Genomic DNA, 27,802 nt, shown 5'->3' with positions numbered 1-27,802 from the left:
GGTAAGCTCAAGAAACTCGTGTGATTTGGTGAAGATCTTAAAGCCCACTGAAATAGAGATTTTGGATCAAAACCATCCACTTTTTATAAACTCTAGAAAAAGTGCGTCTCTACAGAAACACACTTTCCCACAAAATAAGGTGCACCATAGAATTTAGTGCAGCAGTGCATCAGCTCACTAGTGCACCTGAATTTCTCAAAAAACTCAATTTTTTTTTTAAACTTGCAAAAAGTACATAATTTAAAAACTTTGGTAGATTTTTCTTCTATTTTGAAAATCAAAATCAAGCCCTCCTTCTAGTGCCACTTCTATTAAGCTATCATTTTGCACGATGCTTAACGACAAGAACCCTTTCAAACTCCTCTCTTGAAAAGTTAATCTTGGGGATCAACTCCACGATTCTGAGCAATTTTGCAACCTACTAGAATCTTCTAAGTTGAAGAAAAAGAAAATTTTTCATGAGGAGGCTTTTTATAGTTTGTTTGATTTTGGATGAGATGTAGAATCTGTTTGCTGCTTCAAAATAAAACATGCAAGAAAGAACTATGTTTTTTGTATTTTTTATGTTTTCCAATGCATGCAATCTAACAATGCAACTAATATAAATTCCTAATTTAAAAAGTGGTTAGTAAAGAAAATAACAATTACTTTAAAGAAAATAATGTGAAGGTAAAATCCTAATCGACATAAGCTATGGAAACAACACATCTATGAGTTAATCTTTCAAAAAAGTCAGTAGGTAACCAATGAAAATAGGAGTAGTGCTTGCTTGATTCCACTAATGCAATCGTCAATGGGAAACTTAATAATCATGTGATATTTCACTTTTTGTCAAATTGCAAGGCCACAGAATATGCTCTCATGTGAGACAAAGAGTTATATAGGAACAATTTGATGATTTCCTCTCGAGCTAGATACATCAACAAAATTCGTCAAACCATAGCAAACATTGGAATTAAAAGATTGAACAACCAGAAACAAAGCAATAAAATTTTGGCTCAATCAAAACTCCATGAACATAAATTCACAAAACAATGACACATTTAGGCAAGAATCACTACACTACAAATGCAAGCACCAAAAGCATATATTATTGCAAAATAACAATGGCTCTGATTACATATTACAATGTTGTACTTATAAGAAATCATCTCCTTAATTTGTGTTGAAAGTGAGAGATATCTTCATGCAATAATATGCTTTTAAATCAATAAAACAAACTAATTATATACAAACTAACCATCTAACTAGTGCTTAGTAGGACTCCATCCATTTTATATTTATTAATTGGATGCATGAACCTTTACATGTCATGAACAAAGAATTTATGCAAGAAAAAAAAAAGAAAGCCTTCAGTTGATGTGGAAGTGTCTAGAAGTGTCAAAAATAGAAGTTGATCCTTCACTAAGTGTTTTTCAAAGTTAAACTACTACCAAAATGTATTTTAGATTCATGGAAAGCTCTATTTTTAGCACTAGCAGTTAACTATCGGGGCACCTCTAGAAAAATGCACCTAAGAAGAAGTGCACTAGTGCACCTGCTCACCTTTGAATTCTTCAAAAATCCTACCAAGATTTTGTACCCAAAAATCCCACCAGTGCACTAGCTCACTAGCTCACCAGTACACCTCAAAGGTAAAAAATGCAAAAATTTCACCAAGTGTGAAAACTGAAATTCTGGCTTCTGGGTTTTGTTCCTCTTCATACTAGAGCTGTGTTTGGATGCTTGCCCTTGAATTTCTCAATAATCTTGGTAATTTTTTCTACATTTGGTAAATCTAGCGCATCATACTTATCCTTGACCTTTTTTCTATAATTGTCTACTTCAATACGGGTCTCAACAAAATCACTAAGTTTGGTATCCAACTCTTGTAAGGCTTCTTCTATTTGAAATGCTTACTAGATATCCTCATCACTAGAAGCTTCTTCAAAAATATTCCTAAACTTCTATATCACTAACTCTACTAGCATTAATTTATCCTATTCATCATCCTAAAGAATGTCAAGACATGCATCACTATAATGTTTCTCTACCTACAAAATCTGCTCTTGGGCTTTGTCCTTGAGCTGATGGATCTCCGCATGTAATTTTTCCACTACTTTATTACTATCTGAAATCTTTTCAATCCAATCATAAATCAAATCTAATTCCTCTATTGTATATACATCTACAAGAATTCTATACCTTTTCCCCTTTATGGCCTATAGTACTTGTAAATCCTTACCACATGCATGTACTTCATCCATGATACTGAAATCTTGCTTCAAAATTGTTACCATTTTATCTACATTTTCCTACATAGCATGTAGTAGCTTCCACCAATGCTGATAGGCATTCAAAAATGGATCCAAATGCACTCCTCCCTTATCTCTTCTTTCGAGTGCTATAGTTAAAGAATCTTCAAGGTGCTCAAGATCTAAGGGACCAACAACTTTGGCTAAATATCCTTTCAGGATCTCATTTTTCCTATGAAATGTCATTAGTTCTACCCCTTCTTGCTCCAAATTTCTAAACACCTCTTTCATCCCCATCGTAACCATCAACTTGGCTCTATCTAATGTGGGCTTCCCAAGCATAACCTCCTTGATTTGATAATCTTGTGGGCCCAAATCTTGTACATCTACATTAGGTGGAGGAATAGCCACTTGTGCAAATAAATCTTGATTTTGGTCACTGTTGATGAATATCAATGCTTTGGCCTCTTTTGATGGGGACTCTAGTTTCCTTAGAACCTCAATCAACTCAATCATACCCTCTTCATCAGCATTGAAATGTGGCCTTTTACTTCTTATCATTTCTTTGCATGATGAGCTTGGGACTCATTCCATTGAAGGCATGCCTCTCGAGGATGATGGAGTTTGTTCTACCAGCCCTTTTCCCTTATCACTCCTTTGTAGGGTTCTTTCCATTTGTGATGGTTCTCCCTCTATAGTTTTTTTTTTTAGTGGAGCTCATTGTTCTTACCTCAGTATCCTGGGGAGCTTGTTGAGGATATTGAACCATTTTTCCTTTCCCAAACACTTCATCGATTGATATTTGTCATAGTTCTTCCTCCTACTCCTTTTGAATTTTTTCTTCTTTAGTACTTGGATGTAGAGGAGTAGTAGAGCCTTTGTCTATAGTAGTGACATGCAATAGGGATAGAGGAGGAAGTTCAAGACCTTGTGATTCCTGGGTGTATTTGAGTCCAATCTTCTTGTTGAGGCTCATTGGTCGACGTATCCCTAATTTGGCCTCCCACTAATTCTATCCCTATGAGAATGAAATCAAAATCTTAAATCTTAAATATGTCAGTGCCCTCTACATCCTACTCATCAATTCACTACTACATTTCATCCTCAAATGTAGTTGTCTATAGAGGTTCTTCTAGGATTGATTGTTGTGTAATAGTGGAACTTCTTCTTCTTACTTGTTCCATGCCTCTAGATAGCTAGGTTCTTATATTTGAAGGCATGTCATACTCATCCTCCTCCTCTTCTTTCTCTTTAGGAATGGTTTCCAGGATAGATAGGAAAGGCACTACCCTCCTGATCACCCTTTGCCTATTCTTGATAGGACTCTTAATATTTTTTCCCTTTTTACGCGCAAAAGGGGATACTTGTTATACCTATCAAGGAGGGGATACTTCTTGAATTTCAACCTCTATTTCTACTTGGCTAGGTGTAGCTAGTGGCACCTAAGGGTCTACCTAGACTTGTGAAGCTCTAGTCTCTTCTAACCCTTGCACATTTTATTCTTGTTATTGCAGAGGTGTCGAGATTTCACCCTCTTTTGGTTTAGCTTTTTGAGGGGAACTCCTCTTTATTTTGCCATTTCCTTTTCTCTCATGAGGGTGATAGTATCCAACTGATCTATCAAGTTGGTATACCATTTTAGGCCTAATGGGTGACTGAGTTGCAAAGGTAGGGATGGTGACTTTCTTCCCTCTACCTTTGGCTGGGTCTGCTTGTGCATGGAAAATTATGATCTTAGGTATTGGATCAAGTTTAAATGGTTTCTTGATCCAATCCTATTTCATTTTGATGATGTTCCTCACCCAATGGTTAATATCATCATTCTCTTCCCTGTCAACCTTAGCATTCATAATGGGTTGTTCCCCAATTTTATCTTCATTGAACAAAGGGTCAAGCAACTCTCCTGAGTCTTGATATAATATCTATACTGGAATCTTCATCTTTAAGGCCTTTTATACCAAGTACAAAGTCATCCTACAATAAACCTTGATATGGACATCGTAATCATTTGGTGCATTCATCCAATGGTCTTCAATAGCTTCTTCATTTGTGAATTATTTTGCTACTAGATATTGCACTCTCCTAATATTATCAAAACATGGTTGTGAAGAATTGTACTCTTCTAAGGGATACTGATCCCATTCACACTCAAAAGAAGGAATTTCCTACTTCCACTTCACTTGAAAAGGTTCTATAATCAAAGGCCATGTACAACACAGTTTACGCTATTTCCTAACTCTGTCATATGCAGACTCAAGTTGTCGAGCAATCTCCAAAAGAACAAGTCTGTCACTAGGATACCTTGGAAGCTTCTTCATGTTGACTATGGTACAAGCTACACTTACATATGTGAATGTTCTATAATGAATGTAATATGCCTTGATTGTCATTATCTATGCCACTACATCATTAGATAATCTCTTCACACAATCCCCCTTTATGAATCAAATGATGGAAAATATGAAGGCATCATTAACAATTATGTATTCCTTGCTTTGCCTCGAGAGTATCTTCTTCACCAATCATGGATAGAAAATATATGGCCAAGCATTAGGATCCTACACATTGCCTCTTTTGTATAGCCCTAGGTAGTCTATCATCCTTGTAGCTAATAAGTACACCAAGTAGGATGTCATGTATAACTTTCTTTTGTCCTTTACCACCTCCAATTGTTCACACAAATTTTCACTTAAAGTACTGGCCTAGTCAATTGGAATCTTTTCCATCTTTATATTCTTGATAAAATGTACTATGAAGATATTTAGGTGTATGGCTGTTGGTAGACCGCTTACTCTATTGAAAAGTATGATTGAATACCCAATATCTTCCTTCATATATCCCTTTGTCATGTCCACTTAATCGGTTGTCTTCCCCAAAGGAGTCTTCTCTATGAGATAAGAGGATTGGATGATCTCATATGCCTCTTCTAAGTGTCCTCTCTACCATCTCTTTGTTGCCTCATAGGTTGACTTGATAAATTGATCCACCCTTGGGAGATGGAACACTTTCTCAATGTTGTTAGGTCATATATCGAGAATGATCTCTCTTGTAACACTCTTGAAAACCATCTCTTCAGGGAAAAAGTGTTGTGCAAGTGTCATAACGAGCTCTAAAGATTTCATTGACACTAAGTGAGATATTGCATTCACTAAACCAAAATGAATCAAAGTGGAAACCATAGTAGATCTCTTAGTGGGTTTGTTACAAATCTTTAGGAATTCCCCCAAATCTGTGTGTCCTAACTCTGTATCTCTGATTTCAGAGTAATCATCATGAAACCTTTATTTCACTTGAGGAATTCCTTGGAACTTGAAGATGACGGGTTTTGGTGCCATTTTATTTCCCATGGATACTGAAGAGGATGCCATTATATTTGCAAAAAGAGACATCCATTAATTTGGAGTTCGAGAAAAAATGAATTAACTACGACCTAAAACTAACATGAAAAAAGTTCAAACAATTAGATGATCTAAAAATACCTAAAACCTATTTAACCCCTAGAAAACAACAATTAGCACACCTGGGACACTTGATAGGTGCGCTAGATGTACATATTTCCATTACAAAGGTCTAATTCTAAGGTGCACACTAGCACACCAAATTAGGTGCATTAATGCACACCTTAATGTTTCAAGACCCCTCTTTTTTGAGTTTTTTTTTTTAAGTTTTCAATGTATTTGGGGAATTGGTGTGCGTCAATGAACCTGGGGAGGTGTGTTCATGTGCACCATCCTTATCATGGTTTGTGCCTTCTTTGTTTCAAACTTTGCATATGGGTGCACACTAGCACACCAATTTATGTGTGCTAGTGTGTACCTAGCCCTTATTTGTTATGTTTTAAAGGTTTTTTCATTGTTTTCTTTTAAAGGTTTTGGATGTTTTGCAAAAGGAGAGGTGTAGAGCAATGGACCAGATCAGGTGCACTACTATGCACCTCGCACTTGGGTTTTGAATGTTAGAGCGGAAGGAGCCGAAAGAGTGCACCTTGGATAGTGTAGAGCTATGACATAGGGTGTAGTCAAAGACTTATGAAGATAGTGCAATGGAGGATGTGAAGAAAAGGAAATAAATGAAGGTAGGTGGGGAGTTTTACAGGGAGGTTGGGGTTTTATAGACCCCAACCCTTTGAGGAGCTGCATAGCTACTTAAAATAAGACTTTTCCTCACTTTGGCACATCAGCATGCCTAAATAGGTGTGTTGGTGCACCCATTGTTTGCAAAAAAGGGCCTCCAATTTAAAAATGTCTAAATTTTGAATAATAGTACTTGGGGGAGACTCAAATGCAAACTAAGGGAGGAGGATAGCCTCTCTAAAAGGCTCAGATCTCAAACTTAGGAATCCAAAAAGCCAAAAACAAAGTAGGGGGTCCCCATTTTTAGGATATGGGACATGCATTGTGGGACCACAACAAGAGTTAAGAAATTATGATTGATCATAGTTAATAATGATCCACCATTTCTAGAGGCTTCTATAGCTTTCCATAGATCTAGCCCATTAATATCCCAACATTTTTTATAAAAGAAGGCATGGAAGCCATCTAGCCCTAGTGATTTATCAAGATTAAGGCTAAAGTGTGCAAAGTTGACCTCTTCTACAGTTAGAAGTTTGTTAAGTAATTTATTATCTTCTATAGAAAAAAATTCCAGGATAGATTCTAACATCTTATCTTGTGTATTCCTACTAGAGTAGTCAAAGTTGTTTAGTATGTTTTTGTGTCATGCCTTAAATTTTAATGGAAGATCGCAACCAATTTTTTTAAAAAGATATGTTAACATTTTTTTTTTGTTCAATGGCTTGGTGTACACTATGAAAGGGTTTACACTTCTATTAGGTTGTGGTTATACTTGACTACTACTCTGTATAACTAAATGTGTAAGTTGCATTCTAGGATTATAGTTTACGATGAAGGTTCAAAAATTGCTTGACTATTCTGAATTTTTTGATTGGATAAGAGGATACATTATCCATACTTAAAATTGGAGATGTTTAAGTTCGCTAATGGATCAAAATTGCTCCACTCAGAGTTTAGATTACAAGCCCTTATTCTTTTGCACACAAATCAAGACACTCTGATGTGCAGGTGTGATTCAAATTATGTTAACATAGCAGTGATAGCACTAAGGATTACAATGAGAAGATGAATTATTAATCAATTTATGTCCATTAGTATTAGGGTTATCATTATTTTAATTATTATTATTTTTACTATTATTGGTTGACTAATATTATAAATATATCTTAAGTACACCTATACCTTCTATTCTTATTCTACATCTTTCATTTAAATGCTAACATTATTATTAATTAATTTTAAAACAAAGCTACTATACTCAAGATTATTGTATATTAATAACCAAATCAAATTACCATCTAATCCCATACCTCCTTACACCAAACTCAGATTGTCATCAATTATGGCTAATAACATTAGCAATGACCAGGCAATTATTTATCAACATATGTAAAATTGAGTGCCCTACTTGTTTATCCTATCTATGCTACTCTCACCCAAAATAATCACTAAATAATATTATATATATATATATATATATATATATATATATATATATATATATATATATATATATATATATATATATATATATATATATATATATATATATATATATATATATATATATATATATATATATATATATATCTACCCATTACATCTCCAAATATCTATAACCCCTTTATGCTATAGTCAAATATCTTAAAATGAATAACATATTAATATTACCATTGAATTATTTAAATAACTGCAACTAGCTTATATATCAATATTCACTATAAGCATCATTGACAAATTCATGTGTCAAAATAAATTCAAAGAAAATAAACCTAATATTTAAATCCTCCTATGAATACATATATAATTACTTTTTAAAACACCTCTAAACTTTCTATGTCCTACTCTCATCTAACTCTACCTTATAATAATTACATCCTATACTTTTTCTAACTATGCTAGTCTTAACCTTACATATGCTTCCCCTCCTAATCTTCCATCACATCCCTAGTCACATAAGCTAGGTGTCCTTGCAAGGTTGATTTAATGCAAGTGTCATATCATACAATCAAATGTCATTTACCCCTTTTTTTCCCTTTCTAGGTGACTTGAACATGGAAAAGTTTTATCAGCTCACATCACATATTAAATATAATTCCCTCCTACCTTGTTGTCACCTAGGAGTGAGTGGAGGTAGGTGGGATGAAAATGGGAGAGTGTGCATGCTCTCCAAGGCACCCTCCACAATAAATCCCATCCTTTAATTTCTTTATTCCAAGGAGAGTGGTCGCTGTCCAAGGAAAGGAAGTTTCAAACATTTTGAGTAGCATTTAATCAATCAAGTACTCCTCTTACATGGCCCAATATGAAGGCGCGTAGGAAGGATTGCAGTCTTGTTATTTAATGTTCTTTTTTATTATTTTATTTTTAAGTTTTGTTCATTGACCTAGGAAGATGGTGCCTTGAATTCCATAGGGGTGTCTCAAGGTCAATAGTTACATTTAATATAGCATTATTATATTATTATTAGATTTGTTTCTCTATCTAATTGTGATTTGACATATATATCTTATAGACCCATGCTTGTTTAAATTTATCTCTAGCTAGGAGGGTCTATTATATTAGAGTCCTAGGTATGTTCCTATTCATTAAAATATTGCTCTGTATTGGGAGGATGATATTTATTTTCCTTTCCATATAAATTCTAGAGGGATAAAATGAGTTCTTTCAACAAGTTCTTTCTTATGTTCTATGCATTTTATATCTTTTATATGATTTTCTTCTCCTTTAGTATAGGACATCTATTATAGATTATTGCGAAGATGTATTAGGAGTTATTAGATTTGTTATTACAATTTAAACTAATGAGCTTATTGGATCATTTAAACAGATAGCTCGTTACCAACCTGAATGATTCAATTCTATGAGTAATGGGAATTAGTAAATCATTTGCTTAGGAGCTAATATTGTATTCACCTATAAGGATCCAATTCAAATATGCATGCACATTAATTATTCAATAGAATTGAAATAACATTATCATTCCAATACCATTACATGATCTAATACTTCTAGTTATTTCTATTCTTCCATGATAATTAGAATCAATCTTGCAATCTAAATAGAAATGAAGAAGCATATTGACTTAAAGCACCAAGATAACTTAGCTCCTCACACACAATACATGTTTCCATCGATGATTCTTCCTTTACATAAAAAGGTGGTGAGATCTCTTTAGTATGCTAATACAATGGAAATACTACTCACTAACTTCAATGTTCCTCCCAATCTTCTTGACAATGAGAAGCAATAAAATTACTCTTGCAATACATTTAACACACACAAGAGGATGGAGTTTTACTCATAGCTTTAACTCAAATACAACAAGAATATTTTCATCTCCTATGCACATGGAAAATATTAAGAGCTCAAAGTTGTCAAGAACATCTAAGAAGGACCTGTAGATGAGAGATAAAAATAATGAACCATGGAGGCTCACCTCCCAACCTAGGCCTCAAGGAGACCACCCCCATGCTAGGGGAAACAAGGCTCAACCGAGATACATCCAAACATCATCACAACAACATGAACTAACAAGATCACACATTTTGCAACACATTTAAAACCACAACCATGGTTTGCACAATTATTCACAAATGGAATCATAAATATTAGGTGAAGGTGGGCTTTCAATTAAGAGACTTGTCATAACATACCGAATCTATAACAAAAAATTTCATGCCCTTTCGGGGCTTTCACAAAACAAAAAATTTCATGCCCTTTCGGGGCTTTCAAAAACACCCTTCAATCATACTACCATCAACTAAAGCATCCTTGTATTTCCATACTTCATCAAACTTCTTACCACACCATCATTCTCCTTATTGTCCACAACAAGTTATGAATGAATATGGCATACAATGGAGCCCATACTCTAAGGTTCTCAACTATATTTCAAGCCCAACTAACCCATTCACCCAAGGCTTTCTCTTCCCTCCCAAGGGTGAGTGAAGCCTCCACACCCATGAACAAATTTCAACATCCAAACAAAACAAGAAACCCCAAGAGAATTCATGAAATGATATACACCACCACACCACCACAACACAAAGATTTCAATGACAATGCAAAATTCCATATCACACACATAGATCCTAAAAAAATGCTCTTACAATTTCCAACTTCAACTTCATGAGATGAAGAAAACATGGCATGAAGCACTAACCTTCTTCCAAGCTATAGTTATCAAATGGTTCTCAAGATCATTCCTTCCTTGTCTTCCAAGCTTCCTCTTCCAAAACCTACCTGTCTCTACCATTAGAGAGTGGGTGAATAATCACCAAGGTTGGCACAAGCTCCCTATAAAAACCTCCACTTTCATCCTCACCTACCCCTCTTACTTTCTTGCATCTTTCCACCAATAAGAACTTAACCAAGTGGTTTAATGAGGGAAGAAGTCATGTGATAGTATGATTTTCGAATTGGCTTGGAAATGACTATTTTTAAGGGTCCCCTAGATCCCCTAGACCCACTTATGATTATATTTAAACCCCTAACCCATACTACTACCATGTGGGTAACTTATTTTCACAAAATTAACACTTGGAAATCACTTTAGGCTCTCTAAAGTTCCTATCAAATTATAACTTGAATTTCCATCATGAAGGTGACTCTTTCTAACACTCTCCAAGGTGGGTTAATTGATTTTATAATGAGGATTAGGCTTAGGTTAACTGACTTCATGCCAAAGAATCCTGTTTGACATGTCATTTACACATAGATAATACAAGTGTCAAATGACACACACACACATAAACACACTTTACAAATCACTATGACATGTCTCTACTTAATCATGCTCTCTAACTATAACACTCATGCACATTCACATTATGAAATAAACACAATACAATGAGGTTTTCAATCTTCCAAAGATTCACCTTGGCTTTACCATGTTCACATAAGATTGAACCTTGTTTCCCCCAATTATCTCCATGGTTCAACTTTCCTACACACTCAACTTAAACATTAGTAGCCTGATAAAATAATATACAAATACATACAGATAAGTGCAGAATAAATCCAATGTCTCATAATTCACGTTAACACATAAATTTAACTTCATCTAATCATTCTTGTTCTAAATACTATAAAAAGAAGCATTGAAATGTCATATTCATTTAACTTTCATCTAAGTACATATATAATTAACTTTCATTTGATTCATATTCAAAACATTGTAATATCAACATATGGGTATCAACATTTATCTTTCTTATCATCATGAATTTACCGTTCTAAGTACTATCACCATTCTTATAATCATTAAACAATTAAAACATATGAAATGGATTTTAGTATATATGTCTTAAGTGAAAATCACTAATATTCAAACTTGTTAACTAGTATCCTTACAATGAAGTTAAACATTTCAACATTCCTAGCAATATCCCTTTATCACATTATGAGGGGTTTGTGATTAAGTTTCTAGGGTTAATTCCTCAAACTAGTAGAATGTTTCCATAATTGTGTCATCATACTTTAAACCCAATTTTTGAATGTAATCATATGTCTTGTTATCATTTTGACCTGCATTCATTGTTATCTCTTAGAGGAGAAAATGTTAATTCATCTTCCTTACTTTGGCTAGCAAATAGTTCTGCAAATCCTTTGATCGAATCCCTAGATTGAACATATAGAGTTTCATTTCCAGCTGAACTTAGTTGCTCCATATAAAGTTATTTAATGGTTATTACACTTATCATAATCAAAGTCTTCTTACTCTCTAATAGGATCTCATAAATAATTATTAGTAAGAAAAATGTCCATCATACTCTAATTGACTCCTAATCACATTCATTCTATGAAATCTCAATTAGGGTACTAGTGCGGGTCTTAAATTTTGAAATAATTTGCAAATACTTTTGTGATATTTGTTCGGTTTTCGATGATGTCTCCTTCTCTATCCTTGATCTTCATGATTTTTTTCTAGTTCTTTTTTTTTAAAAATGCTATTATGGAAAATTTTTGTATTATGGTCCCCTTCTGCTAACCATGTTTCTCTTGATTTTTCTCTCTAGAGGATCTCTTCTTTTACTAGTATTTCCTCCTATTAAGTAAGTAGTTCTTTTTGTTGTAAGTATTTCTCAATGTACACTCCCTTTTTTATAAGTTCATTATTTAGTATTTTTAGGTTTTCTTCATCATTTAATTTTTCTTTAAACATATTATTAAAAAGTGTATTGTTTGATTTTCGAATATTTTCTTTGATCATTTTTATCTTAGACATAAAACAATACATTTTTTATCCTTTGAAGTTTCCTTGTGACCAGCATAGTTTAATGTGTTCCATGAAGTTGTTGTCTAGAAACCACATTTTTCACATTTAAAGGGGTTGAATTAAGGGTCTTTTGGGTTCAGTTAATTCAATTCTTACCAGATAATGGTATGATCCTACTATTGGTAAGATTTTCGACTAGAGTACCATGTTTATATCTCTTAATTCCCCTTTGAAGAAAAATCTATCCAACTTTTCTACCATGTAGGTGAGATTTTTCTTCTATTATTCCATGTATGAGTTCCATTGTTGGTAGGTATATCTAATAAGTTATTTTTCTCTATCCACCTCTTGAAGTCAATAGTAACTTATGAGATATGTTGCATGCTCCTGTACTTTTCATCCAAATTTAAAATAACATTAAAGTCCCCACCTATAAGTATATATCCTTATGATAGTCTCTAATGAATATGCTTATTTCTTCCCATAAGTGATTTTTATCTGTAGTCTGTGTTGACCAATATATATTTATTAGGATAATTTAGAGATTGTTCTTGATACTCTTTATTTTAAATCCCATCCAATTATGATTTGAGGTTATCAAATCTAGGGTTATCTTCCTCAAGTTCCATATCATGCCTATCCCTCCTGATACTCCTCTTGATTCTTATAGGGTTATACTCCAACTTCCCAGTTTCCTTCCTAATTTAATTCCTTCTTCCTTATTAATTTTTATTTCTTTTATTAGTATGGTTTCAAATTCAAATAGAGATATTTTTTACTTTAGTAATCATTTTTTGCTAGGATCATTTAGGCCCCTCGAATTCCAAGTTGTTACCCTCATACTATCATGGGAAGGCTCTTCCCTTTCCCTTCTTTTAGAACTTGAACAATCTTTTTTTTGTTCTTTAGCCTAGCCATCTACCTCTCTTAGTTCTTTAAGTTATTTCCTCACTCATTTTGACTTTTTCTTACCACATTTCAAAGTCTTGATGCCATTTTGATTTATTGAAATTCCCAAGTGTTCTAGATTCTCCTGAGCATTATTGATGCTTGTTGTATAGTTTTCCCCTTCCTCATTTTCTTTTTCTCCTTCTACTTCATTGATTATCTATTTTTCTAGATGAATCCGATTCTCATTTTGTTTTGTGTTTTCTCTAATCTATGTTCACTCTTCATCTACTTTTCTGTTTACATTCATCTATTCTAGATCAATCAGAATTCCATGTTCTTCCCAATTCTCCCTTATTCATTTGTCATTATGTTCTACTTATTCTTGGTAAGTGCTTTGACCTTTAGTATTTAGAGTTCTTAAAATAGTATCTTCTTTTGTTGGAAGAGGAAATACTTCACTAAATTTAGGTTCTTCTACATCCTGTATTTCATTGTTGGTTTGTATTTCAAAAGGATCTAATCCATTGGCTAGGGTTTCCTAGAATTTATAGCTCCATTTTTTGGCCCTTTTTCATATAGTGATATTACTCCATTATGTTGATGATGTTGGTGGAACCAATCCTTCTATATTTTTTTCTTCATTATCTACTACATTTGATTCATAATTATTGTTTTTTTTTTCCTCTAAGACTGATATTTTTCTAGATATTCCCTTATTTAAGTTTAGAGTATTCTCATCCAGTCTTTGATGTTCCTCTATGAAGAAAATCAATGAATTTTCTATATCTTAAATAGCTTTTATACTTTTCCTCTCCTATTCAAGGGCCTCTGTATGTTTTCTCTAAACTACCCTATTATCTTTCTCTTGATTCTGAACCTTTTCTAACTTCTGCTTTTCCTTTTCTTTGCTCTTTTTTAGAACTGTCTTCTGATCCTTTGTTATTTCTAATATAGACTTTTCTTTGGTTGACTTTTCCTTAGCCCCCTTTTTTTAAGGATATCAATTTGATCAATGGCATCATTAATTGTGAGAGTAATTTCCTCATTAAGATGTTTAATGCTGATAATATTCTCCTCTAGTTTCATCACTTCTATTTCTGATTTCTCTGAATCTTCTTTTAAACTTGCAACTTTTTCACTTAGTGAGTCGAGTAGCTTGACTCCTTTCCTATATCTTTGATGTGTAATCTGATTAATGTTTTCTCCCTCTAGTTTTTTAAATTTCTTTTCAATACTCCTGAGTATGCTTTGTATGATCTCTAGTTCTATTATCTTACCTTCTTCAAATTCCTTGTTTGTTGTTAAAATAAGAACATCTATTTTGTTCTGCAGCCTGATCCCTCCTCTATAACTGTCCTGTTCCTTTTTAACCAACTCTAGATGTTGATCTTCTATGTTAGTATCCAAAATGATTTCTTCAAAATCTAAATTATTTCAAACCACCCTTATCCCTTATTTTATATAATTTATATGTTTGATTTGCCCTTGGTATATGGTAAAGTTGATTTTATACAATGATCTATTTGTTATAATTTTAATTTGTTTTTTATCGTAGGTTTTTGGTTTTAAGTTAATTAAGAGTTTTATTGTTGTGGATTTGGAATGACGAGGTTCATAACCCTTAATTCCTCCTAGTAACTCTCCAATTTGGATGAAGATATTGATGTCAAATAATTCAATTAAGATGTTATTCAATGATCTATCCATATTAGGAGATTAAGGGAACTTACTGCAATTTCATTAAAGTTGGATTTCCATTTTAGAAAGTTTAGACCATATCCATTTATGAATTTGAGAGAATTTTTAAGCCAAATAAACATAAAACTTAAATCTATGCAATGTAGAAAAACTAAAGAATCTGAAAGGAAAGATATACTTACCTGAATAGAGGCCATAATTTAAAACCATTTCACCATTTTAGACCATTCTGATTTTGGCCTTGTCCATATAGTGTACACACCCTTTTCTTCACAATTAGACCAATTGTCTTCATTGGTCTTATTGATGATGATGATTGTAGTACTGACCTTTTATTTTTTTTTTAGTTTCATGTGTGAGTATATTAGATCTATACCTAGCATAGGACAATGAAATTTTCCAAATTGAAATAGAGGTTGAGAAGGTGACATCAATTTGTTCAAAGGGATAATTTTTGATGATTACTTTGATGGGATGCTAGGGTTAGGGTTAATAGGGATGCTATTAGCTTCTAAAATTTTCAAAGGTTTAGGATGGGTTTGAGAGACTGGGTAATTTAGTGTCTTCCTATCCTTAGAGTCATTGCTTAATTTTGTGTTGTTTATTCAGTCCATGGATGATTTGATTGTTGAGATATACTTTGATTGTGTATTCCTTATGTTGGCCTAGTTTTTCATGTGTTAAAATTTTAGAAAAGAAATTAATGAAAAAATCTAGTTTCCTTTAGAAATTAGGGTTGTGTGCCTTTGAATCATTATTTTCCCTAGAAAAATCCCTAATTGTGTGACATCGTTCTAATGTTTGTTTTTTCCCTAAATCCTTGAGCTAGGTTTACATGGTTTACATTTTAGAGAAATGTGCAAGAATTTCCTAAAGATCTTTTAAAAACACTTTTTATATTTTTTTCTTGTGTGCCCTTTTTGAATTTCGTTGCATTGCTTTACCTTACCCTAAGTCTTAGTTTACATTTTAACCCAAGCATTATTTTAATCTTATGCAAGTTACCTTCTATACATGAAAAATGACCAAGTCATGGTAACCCTTGATCTTCCTTAAAATCAAGGGTCATTGTTATGTCACTAAGAATAGATGAGCATGTTTTAACTACAACAACATAGTAACTAAGTGGCATCAGTCCATGGGACCCAGTGAATGGTAAGGTTTTAGAATAGAATCATCATTATAGATTAGGTGAGAGATCAACGAATTTCGTTATGTCACTAATGAAAGTTTCTTGTTCTTTAATCATAGTGATATAACGACATGGAGACATGTGGTAGAGTGGGACCAGCCTTGTAGGAAATTGCCCAACTTTTCAGGCATAAATGTGGTTCCATCTGTCAAGTTCTCATTTTCAATAATTGAAAGTATAGTGGAGAAGAGGTACTTTATCAGAGTCGTCCAATCATTTCAAGATCAATAAGCATCATTATGTTACTAGTAAAAGTTGTAGATGTTTCAATTATAGTGATATATAAACAAGGAGACATGTAGCATGGTGGGATATTTTCCTTTGCAACTAGTATGGCTGTCAAAATAGATGATAGATTTCCTATTTTTAGTCAGTGATCAACAAGGTATGCAAATATTTGTTCCACCATTGATCTCAAAGACTATCCATGACTGTTGCTTTGTCGTTATGAAAAGTTGCAAGGTTAATAATTATAGCAACATAGCAAGGAGTTGAAACATGGAAAGTGGTAAGGCCAACCCATACAAAGGAGTTGCCAAGGGTTTTCAGTCAACATATTGCTCTAGCTATCATTTTCTTATTCACCACAGGAAAAGAAAAGACAAGTTCTATGTTTTAATTATAACCATTAGATCTTCAAAAGATCAATGGTTGTCACTATATCACTAATAAAACTTGCACAATAGATTCTCATGGTGAGATAGTGACAAAAAAGAATGTTTCCCAATGGGTCGACCATAATATGTAACATGGTTCTCATTATTCATTGTAGGATTGAAAATTCTTCGAGTTTTTGTCATTATGTCGCTAGCCAAAGTTGTAAAGCTTTTACTTATATTGATATAACAAAAATGTGACATGTAGCATGGTGGCCCACTTTCAAAGGTCTTTGAAATATCATCCTTGATCCTTAGATGCATGAAAGATTAAAGTTTTTTGTTATGTCTCTAATAGAAATTGCTCAATCTTTATCCATAGTGACATAACGAAATATCGACATGTGTCCTATGGCATATATGAATGATAAAAAAATTGCTAGTGAGGTGGAAAAAGATATATGTGTCAAGTTTCAATTGGGTTGAATGCCAAGTTAGAAGGTTGAAGCTGAGTTAGATTGTGTTTTATTTCCAGATCATTGGATTTTTTTATATCAATGACCAATTTTCAAATTCAAAAGGGAATGCCACTTTGTTTCTTCTTTGCAACCCATTTATGGGAATTAAAAGCTTCTTAGTGCACTTATACAAGGAATGTAATGAAGAAGATCAAGAATTTTATTTTATAAATGGATTTTTTTAAATTTGGAAGCCTAGCACTTGTCAAAAATCTGTTATTTTTCCTTGTTGAGCCATGAATTTTTCTATGTCAACAACCCATTGAAACATTCAGAGAAGAAGTCAAAAGACCAAGTAAGTTTTTTCTCTTCATATAAATAAGAATTCTAGTATTTTCTTATTGTTGTTCAATATGCCTCCAAAGAAGGGTTTTTCTAGGAAAGTTGAATATGTCAGTAGAAATATTCATGATTATTTTCTAGAACAATTAAAAGAATCTACCAATGAGGCTACCCGGATAAAGAAGTTAGTCCCTATAAACCCTAGGTTGTGAATTGTAGATGGTTTATATTAAAAAGGGAATTGGACTTAGGATGCAATGACCTCTAAAAATGGATTACAATTATTATAAAAAAGGTTTTCAAAGAGAAAGCTATTTTCCCCCCATGGAAATATTTGGAATTTTGACCTAAGCAAATTAGTAGTTCCCAAAGTCTTCATGGATTCAGACCTCCTCACTGTTGTATCCTAAAATTATGATCTAGTAGCTAGTATGGTGAGAGGGATAAATGGAGAATGCTTGGTCAACATTACTACTCAAGAAATACAAGGAGTCTTTGGAATGGATCCTACAACACATTTTCATGAGGTTATGGAATTTTAGGGTTTGGAAAAGGAATATTTGTCCTGCAACCTTTAGATTAGATCAGGTAGGGAGTACTAAGAGGGCATTTGAACACAATTGGAAACCTAACCTTTATCATAGCTTCAACCAAAGAGCTTTTTAAGGAATAGATTTTTGATTCTTGAGCTATAGATATATATACATGACTTTGTGTAAGGTTTTCGATGAAGATGAACAAGAATCTATGCCAATAAAGTTCATGTATATGACGGTGTAGATTTCTTCCTTTGGAGTGGATATTATCTTTGATTTTGCATCTTTTCTAGCTGGAAAAATTCATTTAGGTTTGATTGGAATTGCACAAGGAAAGATTGAGAAGACATTTGGTTTTTACTCTTTGTTGATGCACATGTTTCTGTATAAGGGGGGTCACATATTTTGAGAAAGAAATGGTGCTAACAAGAGAACATGATGGAGAATCTCTACTAGTCCAATTATGGAGTGCAGACATGACTTGGGATGTAGAGGAGGCTAGTTTTGTAAGATTTGATAGATATTTTGCATCTAGATTGAGGATCCTATTATTGAAAGATAATCCTAGGATACCCAAGGAATTGTTATATTTCATGAGGCCTATGGATAGCCCCAATAATTTAAAAGTTTCCCACAATTGGATGGATAGTATACCATATCTAGTGTCAACAATTTTCAAAGTGTATGGATTCCAAGGAAATCTACATGTGCTTGCCTACCAAGTACCTCTTAAGGTAGGGCTAGCTGAGATGTTGTGGCAAATAGGTGGTTTGGAAGAGGTAAAATTGACTGGTAGGTCAAGGGCCTCTATTTTCCCATCTTACATTATGGCTCATCAATTCATAATTATAAAGTGTGGCTGGTTATCTTTGTACAAAGTTTTAAACCCATACAATATGGTAGCATCCCATGCTATATTTAATGATAATAAGGGATTTTTTGAAATATTTAGAAAGAGAACCAAGAAAAGTGCTTGCAAGAATCAATTCTATTTCCCTAATGATGTAATTAAGAATGAATTTTCTCTCCAAGAACAAAAAATTAAGAAAGAAAAATGGAGAGTTTATTGTAGGGTTTTGGAATTTATAACTTATTTTGAGAGGGATTATAGTCCATTAAAAGATGTCAGGACATCACCAAATAAGATGAATAAATTGATGATCACCTTCTAAGAGATCATAGAAGCAATGAATATAAAGAAGGCCCTTCATATTAATAGATGATGAAGTGGTAAAGTTTTACTCTTGCAGTAGCATCAGGACAATTGGTCATTGAAAAGAAACCTTTTTATAGCATAATCAGAACCAAAGAGCATAAAACTAACAAATGAAAGAAAGTTGTTGGATCAACCAACATTACTTTAACAAGAGGACCTCAATTAGAAGAAATACCTAAAGAGTCAAGGCCTAAAAGGTAGAAAAAAGAAGAGAGGCAAGTTGGACAAGCATAAGATTACATTCCATCTCAAGCTCCCTTGCATTTATGAGAGGAACAACTTACTAGAGAAAAAATTGAACAACTAGGATCCCAAGGGGGAGTGTTTATTACTGCTACAATATTAGAGGAAGGAAATCCATAGGAACCTCCTATGCCTAGCCTTGAATTGACTATTGCTAATTACAAAGGGAAGGAATTAGATCCTGTAGTAGAATAGGCTAGTCATGAATTTTTGTTAGATGAAAACTTTGTCAAATCAAGGGCTTTCTACCAATTTTCTTGGAGAACTAACATTGAGAACCTTTAAGAAAGATGTAGCATGAAGAAATCTTAGCAGCCAAAAAATGAAGATGTAGTCATACAAGATGAAGTAAAAGATGAAATGATGGAAGAATTCAAAAGTTTGTCTCTTGAAGAAGGAAGAAGATTGAACAAAATATCTAAAGTTCTAATTTTTTCAAATTGGGATATTGTAGATGCCATAGTTTTTAACACTAACATGAAGAAGTTTAATGGTGATGAGAAAATGAAAAAAGGAATTAGAGGTCCCAATTTTATTAAAGATCATGTTGCTCTAGTAATCTGGTCTCTAAAAAGAGGATCTAGAGATAGCTTTTCTCAATCTAATGATACTAGAATAGTGGGAAATTTGATTATTAAGAGGGTAGAAGATACTCCAAATGATGAAGTAGTAGAATTCAATGTCGAAAAAACTACCCTCACATTAGCCATTACTAGGAAGGAGAAAAGACAAAAACTGGAATTGGAAGAAAAATATGAATAGGTTTTGGATGCTTACAAGGAAGTATAAAAGACAATTGAGCTTGAAAATAAAATGATAGGAGATAAATGACAATTTAGCAAACCCAAGATTACCTATCCTCCTCATCCTCTAGTAGCATCTTTCAACACAATCCCCCCTATCTCTCTCCCTCTCCCTCTCCCTCTCCCTCTCCCTCTCCCTCTCCCTCTCCTACTGCCTACTATCTCTCTCTCTCTCTCTCTCAAGTTATCTCTCTCCCTCTCTACTCTCTCTCTCTCTCCCATCCTGTACGAGCTCTCTCTGCCACCACCTACTCATTCTCACACTCTCTCCCATCCCCTACTCTATCTCTCCAACACACACACTCCCATCCCCCCTATCTCTCCCTCTCCCACTCCCTCTCCCACTGCCTACTTTCTCTCCATCATCCCCTTCTCTCTCTCTCTCCTCTTCCATCCCCTACTCTCTCACACTCTCTCCCATCCCCTACTCTGTCTCTTTTACACACACACTCCCTTCCCCCCCTCTCTCTCCCTCTCCCACTCCCTCTCCTACTACCTAATTTCTCTCCCCCATCCCCTACTCTCCCCCCCTCTCCCATCCCCTACTCTCTCACACTCTCACAATCTCTCCCATACCCTACTTTGTCTCTCTTACACACACACACTCCCATCCCCCCTCTCTCTTTCCCTCTCCCACCTACTTTCTCTCCCCCATTTTTGTACTCTCTCTCTGCCACCCCCTACTCTCACACTCTCTCCCATCCCCTACTCTCTCTCTTTCATAAACACACACACTGTTATCCCCCCAGTCTTCTTCTCTCCCATCCCTTACTCTCTACATCTATCACACACACTCCCATCCCCCTTATCTCTCTCCCTCTCCCTCTCCCTCTCTCTCTCCCACTCCCTCTCCTACCACCTACTATCTCTCTCTCAAGTTCTCTCTCTTCTTCTCTACTCTCTCTCTCTCTCCCATCCCTTACTCTCACACTCTCTCTCTCCCATCCCCTACTCTCTCTCTCTCTCCCATCCCATATGAGCTCTCTCTGGCACCACCTACTCTCTATCACACTCTCTCCCATCCCCTACTCTCTCTTTCTCTCGCCCGCATCTCGTATGAGCTCTCTCTACCACCTCCTACTCTCTCTCAAACTCTCACACTCTCTCCATCCCCTACTCTATCTCTCTTATAAATAAATAAACATTCCCATTCCCCCCCCCCCTCTCTCTCTCTCTCATAGTCCCTCTCCCACTACCTACTCTCTCCCATCCCCTACTTTATCTCTCTTATACACTTCCATTCCACCTCTCTCTCCCTCCCACTCCCTCTCCCACCACCTACTTTCTCTCCCCCATCATCATACTCTCTCTTTGCCATGCCTTACTCTCTCACACACTCTCTCCCATCCCCTACTCTCTCTCTCTTTCACAGAAACACACACTCTTATCCCCCCACTCTCTTCTCTCCCATCCCCTACTCTCTCTCTTTCACAAAAACACACACTCTTATCCCCCCACTCTCTTCTCTCCCATCCCCTACTCTCTACATCTTTCACACACACTCCCATCCCCCTATCTCTCTCCCTCTCCCTCTCCCACTCCCTCTCCTACTACTCTCTCTCTCTCTCTCTCTCTCTCTCTCTCTCTCTCTCTCTCTCTCTCTCTCTCTCTCTCGTTCTCTCTCTCCCTCTCTAATTTCTCTCTCTCTCCCATCATTTACGAGCTCTCTCTACCACAAACTACTCACTCTCATACTCTCTCCAATTCCCTACTCTATCTCTCTTACACACACACTCCCATCCCCCCTCTCTCTCCCTCTCCCACTCCCTCTCCCACCACCTACTTTCTCTCCCCCATCCCCTACTCTCTCTCTCCTCTTCCATCCCCTACTCTATCTCTCTTACACACACACACTCCTATCTCCCCTCTCTCTCCCTCTCCCACTCCCTCTCCCACTGCCTACTTTCTCTCCCCCATCCCCTACTCTCTCTCTCCTCTCCCATCCCCTATTCTCTCACACTCTCACAACCTCTCCCATCCCCTACTCTATCTCTCTTACACACACACTCCCATCCCCCCTCTCACTTTCCCTCTCCCACCTACTTTCTCTCCCCCATTGTTGTACTCTCTCTCTACCACCCCCTACTCTCACACTCTCTTCCATTCCATACTCTCTCTCTTTCATAGACACACACACTATTATCCCCCCACTCTTCTTCTCTCCCATCCCTTACTCTCTACATCTATCACACACACTCTCATCCCCCTCATCTCTCTCCCTCTCCCTCTCCCTCTCTCTCTCTCTCTCCCTCTCCCACTCCCTCTCATACCACCTACTATCTCTCTCTCAAGTTCCCTCTCTTCCTCTCTACTCTCTCTCTCTCTCTCTCTCTCTCTCTCTCTCTCTCTCTCTCTCTCTCTCTCCCATCCCTTACTCTCACTCTCTCTCCCATCCCCTACTCTCTCTCATGCTCTTCCATCTCGTAATCTCACACACACACACTCTCTCTCTCTCTCTCTCCCATCCCATATGAGCTCTCTTTGCCACCACCTACTCTCTGTCACACTCTCACACTCTCTCCCATCTCCTACTCTCTCTCTCTCTCACCCCCATCCCGTATGAGCTCTCTTTGAAACCTCCTACTCTCTCTCAAACTCTCACACTCTCTCCCATCCCCTACTCTATCTCTCTTATAAATAAATACACATTCCCATTCCCCCCCTCTCTCTCTTGTAGTCCCTCTCCCACTACCTACTCTCTCCCATCCCCTACTCTATCTCTCTTACACACTTCCATTCCACCTCTCTCTCCCTCCCACTCCCTCTCCCACCGCCTACTATCTCTCTCTCTCTCTCTCTCTCTCTCTCTCTCTCTCTCTCTCTCTCTCTCTCTCTCTCTCTCTCTCTCTCTCTCTCTCTCCCTCTCTCTCCCATCCCTCTACCATTGCCTACTCTCTCTATCTCTCTCTCCCCTCTCTCATTCCCTACTCTCTCTCTTTCACACACACACACACACACCCATCCCCTCTCTCTCCTCTCCCATCCCCTAATTTTTCTCTCACTCGGTCTCCCTCTCCCACTCCCTCTCCCACCACCTACTCACTCTCACTTTCAATCTCACTCTCTCTCTCCCCCTCTCTACTCTCTCTCTCTCTCTGCTACCCCCTACTCTCTCTTACATTTTCACACTCTCTCTTATCCCCTACTCTCTCTCTCTCTTTCTCTCTTACACACATTTCTATCCCCCCTCTCTCTCCCTCTCTCACTCCCTCTCCCATCGCCTACTCTCTCTTCAATTCCCTACTCTCTCTTGAGCTACTCTATCTTCCCTCTCTCCCATTCCATACTCTCTCTTTCACACACATGCACTCCCATTCTCCTCTCTCTTGCTCTTCCTCTCCACTCTGTCTCCCACTGCCTACTCCCTCTCCCCCATTCTGTACTCTCAATCTCTCTCTCCCAACCTGTACTCTCTCTCACACTTCCTCTCTCTCCCATCCCCTACTATTAATCTCTCTCCCCCATCCTACACTCTCTCTTTTTTTCCCCTACTCTCTCTCTTACACCTACTCTCTCACATCCTGTACTCTCTTTTCCACTCCTACTCTCTCACACTTCCTCTCTCTACCCTATCCTGTACTCTCTCTTTGCCACCCCTATACTCTCTCGCATCCTATACTCTCTCTACCACCCCTACTCTCTAACACATCCTGTACTCTCTCTACCACGCCTAATCTCTCTTGCATCCTAAACTCTCTCTGCCACCCCTACTCTCTCACACTTCCTCTCTCTCCCATCCTATACTCTCTTTGCCACCTTTACTCTTTCTCACTTTCTCTCTCCCATCTTGTACTCTCTCCCCTCTCCCATCCCCTACTTTCTCTCTATCTTTCTCACACACACACACATAGCTATTCACATGCCCCTTCCCCACCTAGTTCTATTTTGTAATTTAGGTGTTGATAGTGTGTATGCACTATAGCGCACATGCGCTACTTAACGTAAACCTAAATAGCGTGTGTGCACTATAGGGTGCACACGCTATAGAAAGCTTTGCATCAAACCCAAGCCTAAGGCTTGGGTTTTCCTTGGAGATCCAACCCATAGGTTTGGAGTTTATAAATAGGTCTGAGACATGTTTTCCAACAAACATACCAAAAATGATTGCTTTTTCTTGTGTGCTCTGTTCAAGATTCTTCTTGGTTAGGTATCGTTAAGATCAGGATACATAGCATTATAGGTCTCTGTGTTAGCTATCTAACCATATGATTTATTTTTAATTTGAACTATTTCAAACCTTTCATCTATAATTTATTTTGAATGTATGTTCATTTTTTGTCAAAAACCACCATGTACTAATTGGGCTATAGATTTTAGCTCGTTCATCGAATTTTGCAACAACTTAGTTTTTTAGAAACTAGACTCCATTGTACACACTTTGAAAAAAAAAAAGTTTTGATTTTAGGTTAGTTTTCAATTATTTCTAGGGGGAGCACAAAGATATTTCACATTTTTGGGATGTGTCTAGTTAAAAAATTCATTAAAAAAAATACACATTATAAAATTACCCGAAAAATCTAGGATAAACTACATAATGTTAAGTAAATTTTGACCAGAGTGATTAAAGAATTTTAATAAAAAAGTTAAAATTTTATGGGGGCCACACTTTGTACTGTGTTATTTTTTTTTGGAATAAACAGTACCACTTTTTGTGGCCCCCTTTTTTGAGGACCTAAAACTAAACCATTTTGAAAAAAAATTTAGTAGTTTAGAAACTAGATTCAAAGGACTACAACTTTTGGTTTTTTCATATCTTAAAATTTTGAGTGTAACTATCTTCAAATTCTTGTTGAAGTTCAAAATTTGTAGATTTTAGAAAAAAGGCACGTCCACTTATACCCACCTTTTGGCACCACAACTTGGTGCACTTACCCCATCTTCTTCCTCAAATCTAAAATATACAAATATGTCATCCAAGAACAAAATTACAAAATAGTCAAGGTAAGAACATAATACTCCATTCATCAAGCACATGAATACTGATGGAGAATTCATCAAACCAAAAGGAACCACAGTGTATATCATAGTGTCCATAACGAGTGTGGAAGACTATCATGTGTATATCAACATCCTAAATGCATAGCTGATGGTACCCTAACTTTAAATCTATCTTAGAGAACACTTTGGCTCCATTGATCTGGTCAAATAAGTCATCAATCCTTGATAAAAGATACCTATTCTTAATTGTTACCTTGTTATACTATATGTAGTCAATGCACACGCATAACAATTCATTCTTCTTCTTCATGAAGAGTACTAGTGTTCCCCATAGAGAAACACTAAGTCTAATACAACCTTTAGAAAAAAGGTCCTCTCTTAGTAGGCACAATTCACTCAAATCCTAAGTGGTCATCCGATAAGAGATCTAGATATGGGCTCTTCTCCTAGAATGAGGTCAATGCTAAAATCAATGTCTCTCTTAGGTGGCATACCTAGAATCTCAGTAGGAAAGACATCAACATATTCCTATAGGATAGGGTGATCTAGGGTCTTCCTTTCAGGGTCTTCCTCCTCAAGTTTACACACAATAATGGCAAACACTTGACAACCCTTACAGATGCTCTACTTCAGCTACATAGAAGAGATCATCTGGAGGGATATGTGTCTCTAGATACCTACAATCTCAGAGTTCTTACCCTAGTCATCCTTACACTAAATAGTCTTCCTTTTGCAATCAACAATAGCTCTATGTGAGCCTAGTTAGTTCATTCCCAACACTATGTCATACGAACCGAGGGGAATAACTTCAAGGTCTACTAAAGTAATAAATCCTTCTAGGTTCAACTCGTATTATCACACTAGAGAGTTTGTGGGTATTATTGCACTAGAGAGTCTGTGGGTATCCTAAAGCTAGTTCCACCAGCCAACCTATGCCTTTCTTAACCACCTCAAACTCACATTTTACAACTATAGAAGGTGATATGAAGGAATTTGTAGCACTTCAATCGAATGAGATGGAAAGGGGTATACCTTTGATCTCTCCTATAGTCTCAACTATGGTACCCTGTGATGTACCACTACAAAAACTCTATGTGATCTCCCATCATCACTAATTGTAGGCTCAGATGTTGTTGGCCTTGGTCTTGAATACTAAGAAGTATGTTGTAGGTAGTTGGCTGCAATATGCCCAAACTGTCCACATGAGAAACACCATGTACCACTACTAGAACCTCTCCTTACTAGACATGCACTAGATTTCTGATGAGTATCTATGTTGGCAAAGGAGTGGTTTCTTCGTGCAAGCCAGCTATACTGATTGTGCCTATTGCACTAAGAATTTTGGAAGTTCCAAGAATTGGAACCACTACCACCGCTCTATGTTGGAGGATAAGATCTCTTATTCTATTGTTGTTGTTACTGACCCTAGTTGCCTTTTTAGTAAAAAGGCTTCATATTACCAAATGTTCCCTAGTTTTGTGTAGCCTTGGACCCTTATGGTGCATGTCCACTAGCAAGTTGAAATGTCCCTTTTCTGATTTTTCATGATATTTTCAACCTCTAATCAGATCTTTAAAATCAAACAGCTAATATCCCAAAGATCCACCAAATTCCTCAAGAAACCCCAAATCGGGTATGTTGAAAATAGTGCTAAAAGCTTCACAACTTCACAAATTATTAATGAATCTGAAAATGGAAATTTTTATAGAACTTTCAGCAGCATAACAGCCTACAAATTGACATTTCCAGATCCGTATAGCCTTTACACAACAGCTCAAAAATGTAGGACCAAAACTATGCTCATCGGGCTCCCGAAATAGCACAAAATATGCCCGGAAACACCACAAGAACACTAATAATCTATCTCAGAAGTTTAATCACGTCCCAATATATATATTCAGCTCTATTTTAACAGCTTAAATTCTAAAATACAGCAGCAACCAAAACTGATATGAAATACTCAACCGGAAACACCAAACTCTTACAAAAATACACCCGGAAACTCACAAATCTGCACTGTTCAGCACAAAGGCAAACTCTGTATGAGCATGCACATGGAATGGCTTCAAACTCCCGTCCTTAGCCTTCCTAGAAACCTGCAAACTCCTGTTCTTGGGTCTCCCTGGAAACCTGCAAACTCCCGTTCTTGGGTCTCCTTCTCCACAGGTTTGGCAGCCTCTGAAGAATAACAAAGAATGAGCGAAAATCAAGTCTAGAATGAGCCCAAAATGCCTCCAAACCCCTTAAAAGAGGGCATAAATGTAACTCACATCCAAGAGAGGTTAATGAAACTTATTTTAATAATAATTTTCATTTATTAGTCCAACGGTTTCCAAAGATTAACCCCCTTTTTCCGAAACTT

The 27,802-nt window shown here is 36.1% G+C and overlaps 1 pseudogene; it reads left to right on the top strand.

The window, feature by feature from the left end:
- Positions 1-27,802, top strand: part of LOC149572053 (clathrin heavy chain 2-like) — a 63,162-nt pseudogene that overhangs the window by 13,077 nt on the left and 22,283 nt on the right.

The sequence above is a fragment of the Cupressus sempervirens genome, chromosome 2 (genome assembly GCF_028749045.1).
Source record: "Cupressus sempervirens isolate cs-2001-9-10 chromosome 2, ASM2874904v1, whole genome shotgun sequence".
In the NCBI taxonomy this organism is placed as follows: Eukaryota; Viridiplantae; Streptophyta; class Pinopsida; order Cupressales; family Cupressaceae; genus Cupressus; species Cupressus sempervirens.
The sequence above is the reverse complement of the archived record's forward strand: the minus strand, read 5'-3'. Positions and strand labels throughout refer to the sequence as shown.